This window comes from Mya arenaria, chromosome 2 (genome assembly GCF_026914265.1).
Source record: "Mya arenaria isolate MELC-2E11 chromosome 2, ASM2691426v1".
Taxonomy (NCBI): domain Eukaryota; kingdom Metazoa; phylum Mollusca; class Bivalvia; order Myida; family Myidae; genus Mya; species Mya arenaria.
Genome location: NC_069123.1, coordinates 28617600 through 28634198, shown reverse-complemented (window position 1 = coordinate 28634198; position 16599 = coordinate 28617600). Strand labels below are relative to the sequence as shown.

At 34.7% G+C, this 16599-nt stretch overlaps 1 long non-coding RNA gene across 1 annotated transcript in view; it reads left to right on the top strand.

Moving 5' to 3' along the window:
- LOC128213274 (uncharacterized) overlaps positions 1-14177 on the top strand; it is a 28549-nt gene extending 14372 nt beyond the window's left edge. Inside the window, exons 2-4 of the long non-coding RNA XR_008257705.1 lie at positions 12624-12788; positions 13704-13835; positions 14068-14177. This is a non-coding gene — a long non-coding RNA (uncharacterized LOC128213274). The remainder of the gene's footprint in view (positions 1-12623; positions 12789-13703; positions 13836-14067) is intronic.
- Positions 14178-16599: the final 2422 nt, after the last annotated feature.

Sequence of the window (16599 nt, the reverse complement as noted above, 5' to 3'; positions counted from 1 at the left end):
TCTGTTCTGTTTATTCAAATATTGAGCCTATAGTGACTAGTGATGCAGTGTAGCTCGATTATCTGTTCTGTTTATTCATATATTGAGCCTATAGTGACTAGTGATGTAGTGTAGCTCGATTGTCTGTTCTGTTTATTCAAATATTGAGCCTATAGTGACTAGTGATGCAGTGTAGCTCGATTATCTGTTCTGTTTATTCAAATATTGAGCCTATAGTGACTAGTGATGCAGTGTAGCTCGATTGTCTGTTCTGTTTATTCATATATTGAGCCTATAGTGACTAGTGATGCAGTGTAGCTCGATTGCCTGTTCTGTTTATTCAAATATTGAGCCTATAGTGACTAGTGATGTAGTGTAGCTCGATTGCCTGTTCTGTTTATTCAAATATTGAGCCTATAGTGACTAGTGATGCAGTGTAGCTCGATTGTCTGTTCTGTTTATTCAAATATTGAGCCTATAGTGACTAGTGATGCAGTGTAGCTCGATTGTCTGTTCTGTTTATTCAAATATTGAGCCTATAGTGACTAGTGATGTAGTGTAGCTCGATTGTCTGTTCTGTTTATTCAAATATTGAGCCTATAGTGACTAGTGATGCAGTGTAGCTCGATTATCTGTTCTGTTTATTCATATATTGAGCCTATAGTGACTAGTGATGCAGTGTAGCTCGATTGTCTGTTCTGTTTATTCATATATTGAGCCTATAGTGACTAGTGATGCAGTGTAGCTCGATTATCTGTTCTGTTTATTCATATATTGAGCCTATAGTGACTAGTGATGCAGTGTAGCTCGATTGTCTGTTCTGTTTATTCATATATTGAGCCTATAGTGACTAGTGATGTAGTGTAGCTCGATTGTCTGTTCTGTTTATTCATATATTGAGCCTATAGTGACTAGTGATGCAGTGTAGCTCGATTGTCTGTTCTGTTTATTCATATATTGAGCCTATAGTGACTAGTGATGCAGTGTAGCTCGATTGTCTGTTCTGTTTATTCAAATATTGAGCCTATAGTGACTAGTGATGCAGTGTAGCTCGATTGTCTGTTCTGTTTATTCAAATATTGAGCCTATAGTGACTAGTGATGCTGTGTAGCTCGATTGTCTGTTCTGTTTATTCATATATTGAGCCTATAGTGACTAGTGATGCAGTGTAGCTCGATTGCCTGTTCTGTTTATTCAAATATTGAGCCTATAGTGACTAGTGATGCAGTGTAGCTCGATTGTCTGTTCTGTTTATTCATATATTGAGCCTATAGTGACTAGTGATGCAGTGTAGCTCGATTGTCTGTTCTGTTTATTCAAATATTGAGCCTATAGTGACTAGTGATGTAGTGTAGCTCGATTGTCTGTTCTGTTTATTCATATATTGAGCCTATAGTGACTAGTGATGCAGTGTAGCCCGATTGTCTGTTCTGTTTATTCAAATATTGAGCCTATAGTGACTAGTGATGCAGTGTAGCCCGTTTGTCTGTTCTGTTTATTCATATATTGAGCCTATAGTGACTAGTGATGCAGTGTAGCCCGATTGTCTGTTCTGTTTATTCATATATTGAGCCTATAGTGACTAGTGATGCAGTGTAGCCCGTTTGTCTGTTCTGTTTATTCAAATATTGAGCCTATAGTGACTAGTGATGCAGTGTAGCTCGATTGTCTGTTCTGTTTATTCATATATTGAGCCTATAGTGACTAGTGATGCAGTGTAGCTCGATTGTCTGTTCTGTTTATTCAAATATTGAGCCTATAGTGACTAGTGATGCAGTGTAGCTCGATTGCCTGTTCTGTTTATTCATATATTGAGCCTATAGTGACTAGTGATGTAGTGTAGCTCGATTGCCTGTTCTGTTTATTCAAATATTGAGCCTATAGTGACTTGTAATACAGTGTAGCTCGATTGTCTGTTCTGTTTATTCATATATTGAGCCTATAGTGACTAGTGATGCAGTGTAGCTCGATTGTCTGTTCTGTTTATTCAAATATTGAGCCTATAGTGACTAGTGATGCAGTGTAGCTCGATTGCCTGTTCTGTTTATTCATATATTGAGCCTATAGTGACTAGTGATGCAGTGTAGCTCGATTGTCTGTGACTAGTGATGCAGTGTAGCTCGATTATCCGCTGTGGGCAAGTAATAAGCCCACCGGGAAAGAAGATCTATGTAATAAAGTGGTTTATATTAAAACATTATTTAATTTGGTTCCTTTCTCGTAGATTCAAGGTTTGTTCTTGTGAGTCTTTATTGCGGGCCTCTATATTTAATACGTGGTGAGTTAAAGGTTTATGGAGAGTAAGAGTAAGTAGCAAAATGGTCACTTATATTTTTATCCGTCTCAAAAATTCCAGAGTGTAGACATTGTATGTTATTTGTGATTGCAATCGGGTCAAGCAGAGTGCGAGAGTAGGGATTAACCCGTGTCGGTTCTTTAATACAATTGTCATGTTATTCAACAGTAATATGTCTCTAAACTTATTGTTGTTTGGGTTCAATTGGTCCTCGTTGATGTCACCTAGTATCAGAATGTTCGGGGAAATTTCTAGAGCGCTGTCAATACATAAGTTCAATCTGTCCCAAAACTCTACTGGGGCTTGTGGAGGACGTTAGATGTTGCAAATTTAATAGTTTCTAAATTCGTCTTTTATTTATATCCATAAAGACTCCGGTAAATTAATTTATAAACTGTCTATTCGTTTCGAGTAGAAATTAGACGCAACATAAACTAGAAGACCACCGGAGTACTGAGTATTATCTTTACGATACATAGAACTGAAACCATCAGCTACGGTCGCAGAAAGCTTGGTTTCCGTAAAACAAAGTATGTCAAAGTCAAGGAAGTTATTTTTTTATGTAATCGAATTTGTTTCTAATGCTGCGGATATTTTGATGAAAGACAAATAATGTTGACTGATAAATATCAGGTCCAGGATTCAATTATATATCCCCTGATAAAATTATTAAACATTTCAAGATAAGTGAATAACTCACATTACTTAAAATATTCGAGAACGCAGTTTCCTCCCTTGCATCATAGGTTGTACGCGCGTGACACACGATTAAAACGACTGTGAACACGAAGTATGTATTAACAACACTTCTGTGTCGTGACATGATGGTATAGATTTGCAAGTATGACAAACAGCTGTATAACTACACGAAAAATCCCGTCAATTACAAATTGAAAAAAGCGCGACCTATAAGAGAAATTAGGTGCCTACGTATGTTAAACAGCCCTATGGATGATCTATACGTTATAAGGTCATTCACCTATGCGGGTATAAATTGATAAAGAAACTGATGAACCATTGGGCTGATAACAATAACTCACAGCAAACGAGGGACAGGGCGATACGAGGAACAAGGCATGGAATTGAGAAAAAAAAGAAACGAAAACAACACAACATAAAAACATTGACAAACAGTTGTACAGAATACAAAATTAGTTACTGTTCCATGAATATGGAAATTGTAAAATAGCCTTATTTGTTCGAAATGAAAAACAAAAAAGAATTTAAATTTGCTTAAACGATTCTTAAATCAGCGTAAAGTCTCTTTAATAGACAAAACGACAAGAGCACTTACTTAATCGCTAATTAATTCCTATTATCTTTTACTGTTAATAGCTATAGTGTAGAAAGCTCACTACAATTTTTACAAAATGCTCAGCATGTTAAAAACTATAATAGTTTGGTCTTCATGATCACGAAAAGAAATATACGAAAAGAAATGTTCTATAAGTAAGGGAAAACATAAATACATATTGATACTAGTAACTATCGCATGATTATACAACGAATGAAGAAAATATGTATTTACACAGTCACAGAAACTCACATTAATCACATATACATGCAACATTTTATGTGAAAGTATTTCGGCTTAACAATTGTAAACACAAACCGGACAACAACCTACATTCGTCATCATAGAATGATCACCATAAAGGATACATAATGTTACAGTCAGTGCACGTTGACCCCAAATCAAAGGCCAAAAAGATCGGGAAATAATGTTTGTTTTCCGTGGCATAATACCACACATAATGATTTGTTAAAACGTTATGATTTACCTTCTGTAACAATATGATTCCAAAAAAGAAAACATAATCAAACACAAAACAACTTGGTTGACACAAACGATAAACATGCAAAGTTTTCTTTTAAAAAAAACAGTCTTGAGAGTAAGGAAACACCAATATTTACTATTCATAATTTGTCTGTCACGTGTTGATATACAATACGGGACTATAGCTAGATATAATAATCTTTCTTAACAACTGAACAATATGCACGAAAAATTTGTCTTCATGTAGTAACAAATTAATTTCAGTTTAATTTAAGATGTAATAGGTGTAAAAAAGTTAAACGTTTATAGAAATTTATTTGTGTGTATCATAAAAGGATTAATAGGATTATCGTGACCGTGCGACTCTGCAGTTCAGTTCCGTCATAATGGTAAGTACTTTAAGAATGTTATAATTGATATAGGGCCGTTATATATGTAAGTGTTTACAAACAAAACTGACAGCTGGGCTGTCACACTCAGTCCTCAGGGAAAGGTTTGCCGGCTCTGATGGCGTCAATGTCATCCATGTCTCTAACAACGTGACTCCGGGACTCACCATTGAGAATCACTTTGACTTTGCAACCGGCTACCCAAATGTTTGTGATAAGTTTTTCGCGTTTGAGTTTCCTTGCTTCAAACGCAAGATACTCCCTAAAAGGAGTTAAATTTTTCTGCACAAAAATCCCCTCGGGTAGATCTTTCCTGGAATCATACAGTCTCTGTCTGGCTTTTGAGTTGGTGAATTTTACGATCACTTTTCGTACAGCCCCGTGTTTCTTCTTACATTTTCTGTGACATTTGTCAATGTCAGAGCTGGAAAGTTTAATTTTCTTTTTTGTTGTATACTCAAGGATCTTGGACTCTATGTCTTCATCGAACGCGCCTGTGTCTCTCGGGATGCCGGAGATGTCTAAACACATGCATCGGCCCTATTGGTTTAATTCGTCACTTTCGAGCTTTTGTGTTTTCTGTTCCGAATTTAGTCTGGCAACTTCGGCTGTAAGTCTGCTAACCTCATCCCTAAGATGCTGCGTTTCTTGCCGAACGAGGTCATGTATCTCCGTTCTGATAGTGTTTAAAACATCATCTTTCAATGCGTCTTTTAGTTTTTTTATTAATGAGGGAGCTAGTCTAGAACTAAGTTCTTCAATGTCCTCCTGGTTAAATTTCATATTGGTTATAGGTGTGGGGTTGGGTGGGATACTAGTGACAGTTTTATCTAGATCCGGTTTAAGATCCGTTATTGCTTCAAAATATTCTGAAGCATCACTATCACAGCCCGTAGCAAATGAAGGATCATCAACAAATCGTTTTTTGATAGAATTGCTATTTTGTTGGGGAGATGATCTACTACGCTTTCGTCTTCCCATTTATGATTTCAGGTGAAAATTTCAATCTCGCAGGTAACATATCAGGTGAAAAAGTCAAAAGCACAGTTTAGCGAGCTATATGTATGTTGATACTTAGCCAAGCAGTTTTATTTCATCCTCAATGCACTTTCTGTACTAGATTTCCAGAGGAATCAGTAACTAACACCTGAATATTTACATTTTGCTTACAATTTTCCGCGCCATCTTACATCAGGGGCGATAATCCAAGCTGTAATAATATAGAAAACCATCTTCAAGTCTTCTATTTTTATTAGGCTAAAAAATGTTTATCAGCTGAAAGAAACTTGGTACTTCATTATGACAGTGACAGTTAGTGGCTAATTGCCTTTTCGTGCGTTGTCCACAAATCGCCAACCGCAGATCAAATATCGCTCTATAAGACCAAACTCGTACATATGTTTTACTTTATCACAACGGTATTAAGTAGGCGCTTTGACTTTAAAAATCATCAACCGTAGGCAGTGTAGTATTTGGTACATATTTCCACCACGTAGATGATATGCAAAGCGCATGTTCCACTAACGGAGCTCACACTTCAATCATTATGTTTTGAATTTCCTTTGAAATTAATTCTTCAACCATAGGAGGATTGCGAAATAAAGTACTGCATTTTGCGTTATTAGGAAAACACATTTATCGTGGGCATACTTATATTTATAGACATCTTGTTTTGACTTTCTGTGGATTATTTTCCTTTCGTGGGAAACCATGCGTTTGATCTTGGTGAGCATTTGCATAGGTTCCATTTTGTTGACATAGTTTTCCAGCACATTATACAGTACTTCTATGTACTATGATCCTTCTTGGTTATGTATCGATAAGTCATAGTTTACGTACATGATAACAGGTCCCTTCCAGAATTTATATGTGGTAACATTGGCACAAGGTGGCTTCATCAACACCTTTTATGCAGTACGCTAGGTAATGTAGACACATACAATGATTTCATACACCCGATCCCATTAAATGCCATTGATCTCACACACCCAAGCCCACTTACGGACATGATGTTTATATGTGTAGGCCAACTGTTCAAAACTTAGTTTAAGTTAACAAATATGTTAACGGTATCGTTGTTTACTTCTAAATCATTACAAGTGGAAGTTTCATAAACCCACTTGCGATCTGCAGCACTCTTAAGTTAATTCAGAAAACTGTAAGCTGTTTGTTTGTTTTTATTCAAACAATTTCATCAAAGATATCAAGAGTTCTGAAGCCAAATGTACATATAGCAAATGTGATGTTGTTTGCTTTCGCCTTCGATCCTCTGGGGCATTCGTATCTCGAAACGAGTACGAGACACCCTTGAAGTAAGCATGTTGTGTGCAGCCGCTGCGGACTCGACTTAGATCAGCGGCGTTGCTCTAGAGACGGCAGCATTTCCTTCTTTGCAAATGTCGGCGCTGTGGGGCCATTTTGATTTCACTAATCGCTCTTTCCACAGAATTTTGTCTTTAATGTCCAAAATAACCACTTTGGCGTATACCGCTTCAACCGGTCGGGGTAAATTTCCCTCTTTGGTATCAAAATTCATCTTGAAGTCAGGCTTGGAGACGGGGTTAAGCCATCACCGGGTTACCATTAATACAGCCATATGGGCACGGGCAAACCATCATTACTCCCCCCCCCCCCAAAAAAAAGAAGATAAGATAATGCCCGCCTCTTTCCGAACTGTCACTTTCTCTAGCCATTATGGTAGTACTAGCACACATAGTTATTTAGAAAAATACTTGTTTTAAGAGGAAATCAGGACGGTGCTCAAAATCTTTGAGAGCTGAAAGCTTTTTGGTGTACTGACGGGGAAAATATATTGAAATTAAAAGACATATATTCGTAAGACCGCAAACGACTCTTTCAAATTGTTTACGGACGTTCTTTGGTACTTCAACAATGCTATGTTGAGTAATATATCACAAATTTCAGACATCAGAAGAATCCCTGACAACGAAATTACAAGGAGTCATGCGAACGGTCTTTACATCAAAGATTTAATGAGAAATGTCTTGAGCTTTCTTCCAGACAAAGTATCATTATTAAATTTTGTTGGGGTCTTCAGTCACCGTGATTTAAAGCCAGCACATAATTGTAATTTATTTGTCCCCTGTATTCAAACTTAATCATCTTTTTTCTTATTTTCGTAAGCCTTGCTCTTGTGATTCTCTTGACTGATTTGAATAGAAAGTTATTTGATAATGTAGACTATATTGTCGGGCTTTAGTTTTAGAGAAAAATATATAACCTGTGAGTCGTCCGAATATTTACGAATAATTGTTTATCAAAGGTTTCTATAAGTCCACATTTTATTATTATATTCGTTATAGCATAGAACCCTTGGTATCAAATTAAGAGTGTTTGTTACTTTTGATGTATTGCATATTGCTTATTATTATTATTATTATTATTATTATTATTATTATTATTATTATTATTAAAGTCGATAGGTAAATTTATGATTTTATAAAGCGCTTTCGAATATCGTTTGTTGTCTTTATATTAATCATCATATGCCTATTTGAATTAGACTCGTATTTCAAATTTTGTTTAGCAACACAGGTTAATTAGTATAATAAATTATATATATTCAGTGTCACTGGATACTATCTCAGGTGACATAACCACGTATGATTAAAACAAAAACACGTCATAGATCATAATTTTAAAATCCCAAAATGAGATGCTAAATTCAAGGTTGTTTGAAATTCGTTTAGATGCATCATTGTTTTATGTATCATAATTAGTCATACCTTTTATATGTTAACCACTGAAACATAATGCTACAGCTAAATGTTGTTTTTTGCTGTTGTGAAGGCTATAAGGATTTACATATATACATTTTTAAACCGCATATCAATATATTGTTTTATTTAATTGACCACATATAACTCATCTGATTTAAATGCCTACCACATTAATCTGTTTTATTTTATTAATAATGTAATCACAGTGCCTGATACGACAATCGTTTAATAAAAAGCTCTCTTTTTAAAAGTTTATAATAAGCGCAAACAATGTCTGGAACAACCTGGTACGCAAGTCGTTCAATAATAATATTTCTTCGGTAAAGGTTATCAGTGCAAACCAGGCCATTGATGTACATAAACATTTTTAATTTATTCAAATTCTTTCAAATTCACTAACAATACATTTTATTACACTCTTGAGGTAGATAAACTATTCGTAAGATAAAAAACAAATCAATTTCATCTTTTACATTTTACATTAGGCTGTCTTCATTTGTAAAGATCAAAACAATTGTTATTGTATTTGCTTTGTCAATGTGTCAATGTTAATTCCCGGATCCATCTTACGTTTTGATGGTTTCGGAGAACCTCCGCCATTTTCCTTCGAAACAGTCTCGGGTGTATATGGAAAGTTTACCATGTCAAAATCAAAATGTAACTACGCTGAAACAAGATTGTGTCGTAGTTGCAATTGAGCTGTAAAACCTAAGGACTGTACTCTTAAAAAATTATGATGTATGCAATAGTACACTTTACTGGGTATGAACTTAAACTTAGTTAAAAACAAATGTTAAAAAACTACAATAAATTAATGTTTTTTTAAATAAGTTTACGAATTAATTTTACGAATGCACTGGCATACATCCGAGGCTCTTCGTACTGCCGAGGTATTCCGATTGAATATAATGGATTTTGTGTCAATGCTGACCTTCATGTTTTGAAACTTAGCTTAGACAGCGATAAAAATTGTTTTTAATCATGTAAAATAATGTTTTCTCGGCCTCATATTAGTTGGTATTGACCATTCTAGGATTGTCTTGTGGAAATAATGTATTTGCCGATTTTTGGACCATCTGGTTGTCTAGCCGCTTTATGACAAAGAGTATTATTACATGATCGATATCAACTAAATCGATACAGATTTGATTGTTCTGTGCATTACAAAAACACCATCTATTTAAGAAGTATTAATTTGATGAACCTAGATTATTGTAAAATGTTTTATCTAAAAATACTAATACTTTATAATTCAACATATCCCGAACTTAAATACAATTATCAAGTTGTTCAGTACAGGAAATTTAAAGGATAACTTTGAGAAAGATAATTATGAAGGCCATTATATCAGATATGTTTGCCAATACTGTCAAATAAATGCTGTACCCTTAACTATCCATTTGCCTTTATACTTAACTATACATTTGCCTATATATTTAACCATCCATTTGCCTGCATCCTTAACTATCCATTTGCCTCTATCCCTAACTATCCATTTGCCCGTATCCTTAACTATCCATTTGCCTCTATCCCTAACTATCCATTTGCCTGCATCCTTAACTATCCATTTGCCTCTATCCCTAACTATCCATTTGCCCGTATCCTTAACTATCCATTTGCCTCTATCCCTAACTATCCATTTGCCCGTATCCTTAACTATCCATTTGCCTCTATCCCTAACTATCCATTTGCCTGTATCCTTAATTATCTATTTGCCTGTATCCTTAATTATCTATTTGCCTTTACCCCTTCCAATCTATTTGCCTGTATCCTTAACTATCCATTTGCCTGTATCCTGAACTATCCAGTTGCCTGTATCCTTATCTATCCATTCGACTGTATCCTTATCTATCCATTTGCCTCTATCCTTATCTATCCATTTTCCTATACCCCTTCCAATCCATTTGCCTATACCCCTTCCAATCCATTTGCCTGTAACCTTAACTATACATTTGCCTGTATCCTGAACTATCCATTTGCCTGTATCCTTATCTATCCATTTGCCTGTATCCTGAACTATCCATTTGCCTGTATCCTTATCTATCCATTTGCCTGTATCCTGAACTATACATTTGCCTGTATCCTTAATTATACATTTGCCTGTATTCTGAACTAGCCATTTGCCTGTATCCTTATCTAGCCATTTGCCTATATCCTTAACTATCCATTTGCCTATACCCCTTCCAATCCATTAGCCTATACCCCTTCCAATCCATTTGCCTGTATCCTTAAAAATCCATTTGCCTGTATAACTTACTATCCATTTGCCTGTATATTTAACTGCCCATTTGCCTATATCCTTAACTATCCATTGGCCTATATACCTAACTATCCATTTGCCTCTATCCCTAACTATCCATTTACCTGTATACTAAACTATCCATTTGCCTATACCCCTTCCAATCTATTTGCATGTATCCTTATCTATCCATTTGCATGTATCCTTAAGAATCCATTTGCATATACCCCTAACTATCCATTTGCATATACCCCTAACTACCCATTTGAATATACCCCTAACTATCCATTTGCAAATACCCCTAACTATCCATTTGCATATACCCCTAACTACCCATTTGCATATACCCCTAACTATCCATTTGCATATACCCCTAACTATCCATTTGCATATACCCCTAACTATCCATTTGCATATACCCCTAACTATCCATTTGCATACACCCCTAACTACCCATTTGCATATACCCCTAACTATCCATTTGCATATACCCCTAACTACCCATTTGCATATACCCCTAACTACCCATTTGCATATACCCCTAACTATCCATTTGCATATACCCCTAACTACCCATTTGCATATACCCCTAACTATCCATTTGCATATACCCCTAACTATCCATTTGCATATACCCCTAACTACCCATTTGCATATACCCCTAACTACCCATTTGCATATACCCCTAACTATCCATTTGCATATACCCCTAACTACCCATTTGCATATACCCCTAACTATCCATTTGCATATACCCCTAACTATCCATTTGCGTTGACTGCCGTACATACATCCTTATATACATATACTACTTTTGATGCTTTCTTACAAGGTCACGAACACTATTATTCGGTAGGGGGTGTTATATCAGTTCAACAATTACAAGATCTCTCTTGAGTATATCTAATATCAACACATTTTACAAACCAAACTCATAAGAAATTGTTTTCAGTTTGTATCTGCCTATTCATGGATAACAATTCATTTGTCAAACTTTATATGCGTTAGTAGCAAGAAACATTAGTCTTCAAACCATATAATTAATATTAGAAATTGTATTGCCGATTGCTTACTTTGGCGTATCAAACAAACGTGTTACAATATGTATATATGGGAGAAATGGTATATGTCGTGATTTACTACAATTGTCAATTGCACTATTCAACATAGCAATTTCAGGGAACATGACCTAGTTCCTAGGTCGTCTAGAATAAAACAATTTAAATTCTGTATGGCATACCAAAATTAACAGTTTTATTTTTTTTTCATTTCCAAATTAGCTGCTCTATCGATGTCAAAGAGTGTAATTGTCACTAGATAGTCTCAGATAAATAAGATTCCATTTAGCCTAAAGTACATTGGATTTTGGTAATAGTACTGATCAAAGTCCTATCGAGAAGGAACAAAAATACGTAATAAATGCTTGGAAACGAATTGACAATGGAAACAGTTCAGGACGGATGCTTTTTTTTGTAAATCGTGTTCATCGTTTAGTTTTGGTGCATGTTTGCATTTTCTTTTGATGAACACTTGTGCTAATGCCTAGAGAAACTGTCCTGTTCATTTTAGAGAGTAATATTTATACAGACATAGAGAAACACATGGTTGAAGCAGCTACGGCTAGCAATGAGCACGTTTATACTTCATACCACTCTTGTTGACATACTATACCATCCGAGGATATTTTTTTTCAAAATATCAACAACAACAACAACAACAGCATCCACATCAACATCAGCAGCAACAACACAACAACAGTGATATGCATACATATATTGCGTACATAAATAGACAGATCCACCTATATCTCCAGTGGAAAAATCTGGAGTTCACCGTTTGCATATTGTATGATATAAAAGTGATGTGTTATTTAATGACACATGCTTTTGCACTTCCTTAATTCTCATCATGACAGCAATTACAATTGAAACACTGTCACATCCCAACACCGTGCATTACCTTTGTACGTTAATTTGTATTCTCCCTTTTTATAATTATGTGGTTGATAATCTGTTTTTTAGGTCGCTGAGATGGCACGAAGAGATACGCTATAAAAAATAAATATTTATATTGAAATATATTAAACCGAGATATTCCCCTATACATTTATGACAATTGAAAACAAAAACACATAGTAATGGATGTGTTTATCCATTTTATTTTTAATAGTGGTTTTATATTTAACGAATTTCATTTGAATAAGACAAGGCACCACCATGCGGATGTTTCGTGACAGCGAGTTATATAAGCGCCATCGCTGGCCCTTCAGAGTATTCACAACTCCAACCTTCAAATATGAGCAAGTTATTCACCGTTCTTCTTCTGGTCAGCTGCCTGTCCATGGCATTCTTTCCAGCCTCTGTTGACGGTAAGGATGTTTTGTTTGGATTGATTTACAATTTTGGTGCATTTTATGTAGTTCCAAATTCTCAGCTATCATGAAATTTATGTCATGTTGTTCTTGTCAAAATATTTGGCTTGAAATTAATTATGTGTAAGCACAATGAACAGCGTTTCGGACAATGCGAACTCGCGAAAGTGTCTTTTTCAAGCACGTTTATGAAAACAGTTCGATCGGATTAACAATAGTATTTACTTTACTAAAGAATCTCAGTCACTATCTATATGAATCTGTCTATTTTTCAGTGCAAATATTCCTATTGTTTAGCTATAATAAGTTAAAGATGCAATATAAATCCCAAATAAGATTTACCACAATTAATACGATTAATTCAATATACAATAACTATTGACTGGTGTGTCCAAACAGATTGACAGTGATCAACTCTCGTCTCATAAGGTAGAAATACCGTGTTTTCTGCAATTTTCTTTCACTTTAAACACATTATCAAGGATAAGAACAATTGTTTTCGATATTTATTCATCCTTTTTGGTAAATTAAAACAATTGTATTATTTGTGGTACATCCTATTTGGGAGTATGAGAGCATCTTAAGGCTCAAAAGTAGTGATTTGGTTTAACCAGTATTTATTGCAGCATTGTAGAAGGCGAATAACATAAATGTATACAAATCCTATAAAATGCAATGTATAACAATAATATGGATTTCACAAAATTGAGATGTAACTAGAAATTATTATAGTATTTCTGAGTCTCTGATGAAGATTTACCATCATTGCTAAGCATTTTGTCCAAATTACACGCATAACTAAAAACTTGAATGTCTCACATAATTAATCTAATTCAGTCTAAGAATCCATGAAATCATGCAAATGCATGTTGAAGTTGAAAAAACATGTTTTATGAATAATAACTATTCCAGGTTGGTTGTGGAATCAATGGCAACGAGCAAATGCGGCTAATGCCGATGCTCTGATCAATAGAGCGAGACGTGACGCTGGCGAAGTATCATATACCAAAGGTGATGCTGTTGGAGAGGCACTAGACTAGTGAGGTACGACATTGTCCTTTTGTCTATCGGTTGCCGTTACTGTAACAAAAGTAACAATGTATAAGAACAAAGTAGCTATTAGTCCACTAACTCGATGTCGCAATTTAAAGATGATTTATGTTTAATATTCTAATCAACTTCAATTGCGTTATTTCATATGTTTTCCTTTAACTTTGAGAAGAAGAATCACACTTCATTATTCCATGTCTGTATTTTTCGTTTACTTTCTTTCCAGGCTATGCATGACAGAGCGAAACCACCATAACCCATATATCTACACCTTTCTTTCACTTACGTTTTTATTTTTATTTTGTTTGTGGTGGAAATAAAGTATCGATTTAATAATTTTGTTTTTGGTAGGTTTTTCCCAAAATGATCATTTTGCAAATAAGGCATTCAAGAAACTTGTAAAAAGGAAAGAATTTCCATCGAGCTCGTTATCTTTATAAATAAAAACGAAACGGATCAACCTAAACGTAATAATTAAAATGTAAAACTATTATGAGAAATTTCCATAACAAATATTAACAAACTAAATCTATTAAGATTACGAAATCTTAAGATACACCAATATTCCTAGAATAAATAGAAAAGGGCGTAAAATCATAAACAGAAACAAAGCTATTGGACAAGGTAAAATATTGAATGAACATATTAATATAATTTATTTCCAATATTTAAGGATTTATATGCCAAATTATTTACCTCGATTTTTTAACACGGTGTTATACCTCAATATTGGACTGTTTGAGTTATAAATCCTTTTAAGAAAATAAAGATAATCCAACAAAGCCTAAAAACTATCAACTTATCACTCTGCTTAGTTGTATAAATAAATTGTTTACTTTTGTTATGAAAAATTTATTGTTCAGTCAAATAATGTAATAAATAATAAATAATCAGACCAGAATAAAGGCGGAAAACAAAGATTGATGCACTTGGTACAGTATTGACGGAGGTTAGCTAGTTAATGTTAAAGTTAAAGCACCATCCGCACCTAATCAAGTAGCTGTTTGATTGCCCTTGTAAGTCGACGTAAGGTTACAGCCACTTTTCCAAAGCCTAACTTACGGATTTTAGCTTTCTCTTGTTAGCACAAATCCTTCACATTATTTGCTGGTTGCTAACCATTACTTTATTTATGCTGGTATGATGGTATAATTTCCCTTTAACATCAACAGATTTATTGACACATAAACGTATTGTAAATATTACAGTCATCGCCACATCACCTAATGATAGTTACATGCATACATTTGGTCCGTACAGTGGGTGTATACCACGTGACGTATTGCGTCATAAGTGCTACGTCGGATCGCAACATTTTGCTTCGAATGAAGACTTTAAACAAGGTTAAATTCACTATTTCTTCACAATTTTAAATGAAACATAGCGCAGTCTACGCCGCTTACTCCTTTGTTTTTTTTTACCAGAGTTTGATTGAGAGTTTAGTTTCTTAAAACACTTTGACAAACCTTTCCACAAAAGGGCCGTCTGACGGAGCCATGTCAAAACATTATTTTGGAAACAGGTTTGTTGATGTGTTTGATGAAACTAATCACCTTATCAAACTCCGGTAATACACTGAAGGCGGTGTCTTTAAGTGGCATATACTGCCCTCTGTTTCATTTAAAATGGTAGAATGGAAGAAAGTTATCTTTGTTTTAAGTCTACATTTTAAGCAAAATATTGCCCTCCGACTTAGCATATATGACGTAATTCATCACGTGGTATTCACACACTGAAGTTTAAAAGGCGATGTACAAATTCCATATATTGCCTGTGCACATGACACTGGTCAGTGATATAAGGCTATGTATGAGCTAATGTATTAAAACACAATCTAAATGATAAACAATGCGCCTAATGACCCTTCATATTATCCATGTTTGTCCTGGAATGACTGGACCGAGCAACCAATGGTACATTATGAAAACAAAAGCCTTCATGGCAGAATTAGCATACATATGAATATAGCAATTGATGAAAAGGCAAATATTGTCCGCTAAAAAAAAATTGCTTTTGACATTCCAAATTGGCTTCTAGGCAAAATTACTCATATATATATATTTTATATTTTTCATTTGCACTGTCATTATTAGAACCTTTCTAAATTACAGACAGTTATTGTGAATACACATTTGCTTTTGTTAGATTGAAAACAGCGCTCAAAGGAACAGTTTGTAAGTAGCTTTTAAGGTTATTGTGCACTATTGTTACAAAAACAAAAACGCTTTTATTACAGTCCGAGAATGAACCGTAGTCTGGTTGTCATTCCACCATTTAATTAACCAATGAAGGAATATTATCTCATCCATAAATACATATTGCTTGATAATTTCCCTTTCTGGCTCGTAGAGGACGTGACAACATATAACATATACGTGTGTCCATTCTCTAAATATAAATCAGAAATTATACGACTTCAATGTCCAACAAACTTACTTTGACGTTTTGTTGAAAAAACCCCCGGCAATTTCTTTTTTGAACGATAACGATATGGAATTGAGACATGCACTGACATACCTTAACACTTTGATTTACTCAAAGGTCGTATAATCTACATTAAAATTACCCTTCTGTGTTCTGCAATGTTGCAAACTAATTAGACTCTAGTGAAGTTACAGTCAACCTGATCTTTTACGCTTGGTAATACCGTTTAGTAAACATTTTGTACACGTTGTTATACCCATCTGATTGATGTAAATATTGGTCAGGGCAGGTGATTATTTTTATATAATATTACTCAACGGAGAACTTTACACAA